The 5,243-nt window shown below is 49.2% G+C and overlaps 1 pseudogene; it reads left to right on the top strand.

The window, feature by feature from the left end:
* The first annotated feature begins 4,532 nt into the window (after window positions 1-4,532).
* LOC124510740 (40S ribosomal protein S3-like) lies at window positions 4,533-5,243 on the top strand (annotated as a pseudogene).

Here is a 5,243-nt window from a genome sequence, read left to right as displayed (position 1 = left end):
TTTCCAGAACGCTGCCCTCCTGCCTCTCATGCTGGAGTCTCAGTTCTGGGCAGACAGTGGTCCTGTGGCACAGGTCCCTGCTCTGGCCAAACATCCCAAGTGACGCAGTAGAGCGATAGTAGCCACTGTCCCCCCGACCCATGCATCTCCCCGTCTATCTATCATATAAACCAAGGAGGAGCATGTCCTAGACCCTGTGCTGGACCCTCCCCAGGGAGCACAGAAACGAGGCAGAAGTTGTACTGCTTTTTCCTGTACATCACGCATGTTCCTGCTACAGATAACGGCATCTCCGTTTTCCTTCAAAGAGCCCCTCTGCCCCCACTTTGAGCCTCTAAGGTTTGGGGGCTGCTCCACTCCCTGGAGTCACAGTGGGCAGATGACCCAGGCCTGCCAGTAGTGCTCCACCCCTTCGTCCCTGTGATAGGCTTCCGGGTGGGAATGTGATCTGGATGTAATCTTGGGGGTTTTGCTGGAACTATAAGGAAAGAGAACCCCTTTTCTGCTGGGGCGTCCTGGGAGCAGAGGCTGGGGCCGCAGCACACACAGAGACTAACGCAGAGGAGAGAACAAGTCCCGACGACATTGCTTGAGCTCCCCAATTCCGCTGTGCCTGAAAGTCTAGTTACCCGCGCCAATAAGTCTCCCCTCTGTTTCTTTTTTTTTTCCCTTAGCAGGTTGGAGTTGTGTTTCCTGGCACTTGCAACCCAAAGAGTCACGGTTAATGGACAGGAGAGAAACAGAAGAGGTACAATCTAGATGCTCAGATGAGGTAGTGTGTGGTGTCAGCAGCAGGACACGGCCTTGCAGCTTCTGCAGCTTGTGGGACAGGAAGGTGGACAGAAATCAGGCTCTGGTTCTTGACTGACAGGTCACCCCCGGGTGCCCCTTTGTGATCTGTGAGGGAGGACAAGTGGAGTAAATGTGGTCACCCTGCGAGAGAGGGGATCATGGTGTGGACACATTGAGCATCATTGTGGCATCCAGGGCCCGGCATGTGGCTCAATGAACAGTTGCAGGTGTGCACAGGTTGATATATTCTAGCAAGTTTACATGCCAGACTAGTACTGAAGATACAAGCTCCTTCTGGCAAGAATCCCCTTCTTGCCTGGTACCCATGCCTCTCCGCGGATGGCCCCAGGCATACTCCTGCTGTGGTTGCACCTCTGAGTTTATGAGTGCCCGAGCACCTTCCCCAGCCTCTGGAACACTCCATCCCTCTGTCTTCTCCTTCCGCAAGGCCCAGAAGGACACCTCCTCCATGAAGCCTGCCCTTGGATCTAACTTGTTTTTATGGATCTCTCATGACCTTGGCTTTCCATGCCTTGGAGTGGGAAGGGGAAATCTTGGGGCAGACGCGACATCCACGTTTGGGTGGAGGCAGCAGCGGAGACTGAGGGTTAGACTACAGATGCAGAGTTAAAAATAAAGAGCTTAGCAGAAGCCAACCACCTCCACCAGAGATGAGCAGGGGAATTTGCAGCAGGGCCATGGGACTCCTCACAGGACATGGAGTTGTGTTCACATCATGCACTTCTTTGTTTCTTTTTAAGTTTTTAAAAATGTTTCTTTATTTTTGAGAGAGAGACAGAATGCCAGCGAGGGAAGGGCAGAGAGAAAAGGAGGCACAGAATCTGAAGCACACTCTGGGCTCTGAGCTGTCAGCGCAGAGACCAACTCGGGACTCGAAGCCATGAACCATGAGAGCATGACCTCAGTCGAAGTTGGACACTTCGACTGAGCCACCCAAGTGCCCCTCACTTCATGCACTTCTAATCTCTATGGACAGGGCGATGCCCTTGACCTGAGTGTAGGCCTGCAACCCAGGTCTCCTACCAGACCATGAGCCCCCAAGGGCAGGCAAGGAGCTGGCCTGTTTCTATCAGCCTTCTGGTGACATCAGGACTGTTGGCTGGCAGACAACTCCAGACTCTGAGAGCTTTCCGGAGGCTCTGGGACCCCAGTCTCATGTTTCCCAAACCAGGCTCTAATTGAGATTTAGTTTGGGGTCAGCATGTGGCCTACATTTGTGGGCCGTTGGTACAACTTCACACCAGGCTAAGTTGCCTTTTTGTTCATGTATTTTTGAATAATTTTTAAAAATCAGATAATAATCATAAATTCATAAAAATCATAAACACCAGTTAACATTTTTCTTTTTGCCATTTCTGTCTCACACATAGATGCCTGATGCCAGGCACCGTGTGATTTCCAGGTAGTGAGTGTCCTTCTTCATGTTTCCTTGGCCACATGTGTAAGCATCTCTAGGAATCATCCAGAAGTGCCATAGCACCTTTGCCTTTGTTCTTTATTGCCAAATTTACATTCCCACCATAATGTGCGAGGGTTTCTCCAGGCCTTCTCTGACCCACGGTATCATTAGGCTTAAATGTTTTTTCTTATCTCATAGGTATGAAATAGTAGCTCATGGTTGCCTTAATGTGTATCTTCCCAATTGCTAGAAGCCCCATGTGCCTTTTCAGGCAATTTTTAATCCACCCCGTCATCACGCTGGTCTCCTCCCTCCCAAGACTGGGCTCCTGTAGGAGGCACAGCTGCTGTGGGTTTCAGGTAAGCAACTTAGCCTCCATGTCCTTGTCTGTGAAATGGACAAAACAATGGCTAATTCATGAGGTTTAGACAATGCAGACCAGCTATTTCAGCCTCGTAGGGTCCAAAGCTGATGAGTGGACCACAGTCTGTCTTACTTCTGCAAGGAATCAGGCCTGGGGTGACACTCTCATTTTTGTCAAGAGGAAGGGAATCTGCATTGATGAGTCCAGGGTGCCATTTCAATTCAAGCAGAGCTTCTCTGAAGCTGGGGTGGCAGAGAAAAGTGAACCTTCTCCCTGCAGCAAGCTGGGGAGGAGGAGGTGGGCAAGGAGGAGGAGAGCAGGAGCCACATTCAGAGTCCCATTTTTGGGGGTTGGAGAACCTGTGTGCTTCAAGGTCCCCTGCTCCCTGTTGGCAGGCCTCCATCTGTTCTTCATATATCCCAGGCACGTGGCCTTTCCTACCTGGGGGCCTTGGCAGAAGTATGAAGGGGAGGCAGAGCCCAGGGTCAGGTCAGGCTGACACCACCAAAAGGAAGCATCTGTTGTGGGAGACATACCTGACAGATGATTTATTTCTGCCCTAAGTTCCCCAATGGCCCAGCCTTATCTCTGCTTTGCAAAGCCTCCCAGGCCCCAAGGCAGAAGAACTCTGCTTCACTCAAGGCAGCAGAGAACCATCTAGGGGACTGCCTGAATTTCCTAGAAAATTTTTCTGGGAACATCCCGAAGCAACCTGTTAGCCATCAAGGCACCAACAAATTACCTGAACTTTTCAACTACTCGAAAAGCAGTAGCAAATCACCTTCAAAGGCACTCATTTCAGAGGTACAATTTGATGAGTTTTGGCAAATACGTACACTTGTCTAACCAGACCTAAACCTTCCAAAATGCATGATTTCTATGGGCTTTGATCCAATTAGTTGAAAACATGAAATTGCAGTTTTTCCCAATCAGTGAGCAAGAACACAGGAAGACCAGCATTCCCTGGCTGGATTTTAACAGAAACTATAGTTGGTAGACAGACTGGAAAGTGAGCACATGACTTAGTGATGCCTGTTCCCCATTTGGATTCACATAGCTTTCTGAAGTGCCTTTTTAGTTATCAAAACCATGAAGCCAAGTATCAGGAACCAGGCTTCCGAATTGCTGCCTCACAAAGTGTTCATCAAGATTTTCGAAAATAATGAAGAACAATTAATCACATTGGCACTCATTAGGAATATCATAATTAATATTTGGGTAAGAGCAAAATGATTGTGTTAATAAATATATTATTTTAAATGTTGTTTACCTTGTCTTTGTAAAATGTGTATTTTGTGTGTGTCTTGTTACAAATGAATGAAATAGTACCATAGGATACAGCAGACCCAGAGACAAGGACCTGGGTACGGGTTGGTTGTTCATCTGGGAGGTGGTTTCAGGAAGTGGGAGGGAGGCCATGGGGTAGGGAGACAGAGAAGGATGCAGTAGTAATGGGTTGGCTCACTCCCACAGAGGTTGTGTGAGGCTTCATGAGGAATGCATTCCAAGCATCCCATAGAGAGATGGGGAAGTTGGGAAATTGTCCTTTGGGACACTTTCCTTCTTTGGTTGAGAGTTGCTCTTGGGATGTTAACTTTTTGCCACTTTCAGGCTCCCCGAAAGCTTGGGTGGTGCTGGAAAAGCCTTTAGTCTGACAACCATTGGTGGTGGAAGCTGTCATCTGTGTGGGAAGGAACCACCCTGTTTCCAAACTCAGCCATGGGCTGAGGAGATATGGGGTGGCCATCTACAGTGTTCGCTAAAAGTTCTGTCTGCACTTGTAAATATCTGACTGAAAACATGCATCTAAAACTGAATGGAGATCACTAACCCGGAGACTGTTCAGAAGGCCATGATCAACCAGTGACTGGGAACCACTGGTCTTTGAATCCAAACTCCACCCTTGTTATTGACAGTGAACGCATGTCTTTGCTTTAGGTGGCACATGGCAGCAAGATGGTGGGACAAATTTCCAAGAAGAGGAAGTTTGCGGCCGATGGCATCTTCAAAGTTGAGCTGAATGGGTTTCTCACTCGGGAGCTGACTGAAGATAGCCATTCTATAGTTGAGGTCTGAGTTACACCAACCAGGACAGAAATCATTATCTTGGTCACCAGGATGCAGAATGTTCTTGGGCCAGTGGATCCAGGAATTGAGTGTTGTGGTTCAGAAGAGGTTTGGTTTCTCTGAGGTCAGTGCAGAGCTTTATGCTGAAAATGTGGCCACAAGAGGTCTGTGTGCTATCACCCAGGCAGAGTCTCCACCTACAAACTCCTAGGAGGCCTTGCGGTGTGGAGAGCGTGCTGTGGCGTCCACTCATCACGGAGAGTGGGGCCAAAGGCTGTGAGGTCGAGGGGTGTGGGAAACTCTGAGGACAGAGGACTAAATCCATGAATTTTGTGGATAGCCCGATGATTCACAGGGGGAACCCTGTTAACTAGTACTTTAACACTGCATGTGCTGCTGAGTCAGGGTATGCTGGGCGTCAAAGTGAAGACTGTGTTTCCCTGGGACCCAAGTGGTAAGACTGGCCCTAAGAAGCCCCTGCCTGATCACGTGAGCATTGTGGAACCCAAAGATGAGACACTACCTACCGCTCCCCTCTTGGAACAGAAGGGTGGGAAACCAGAGTCACCTGCCATGCCACGGCCAGTGCCCATAGTGTAA

The sequence above is a fragment of the Lynx rufus genome, unplaced genomic scaffold (genome assembly GCF_022079265.1).
Source record: "Lynx rufus isolate CCGP_SWC_20201006 ecotype Redwood Valley unplaced genomic scaffold, mLynRuf1.p SCAF_16, whole genome shotgun sequence".
In the NCBI taxonomy this organism is placed as follows: domain Eukaryota; kingdom Metazoa; phylum Chordata; class Mammalia; order Carnivora; family Felidae; genus Lynx; species Lynx rufus.
Note: the sequence above shows the minus strand (reverse complement) of the source record. Positions and strands in the feature narration are given on the sequence as shown.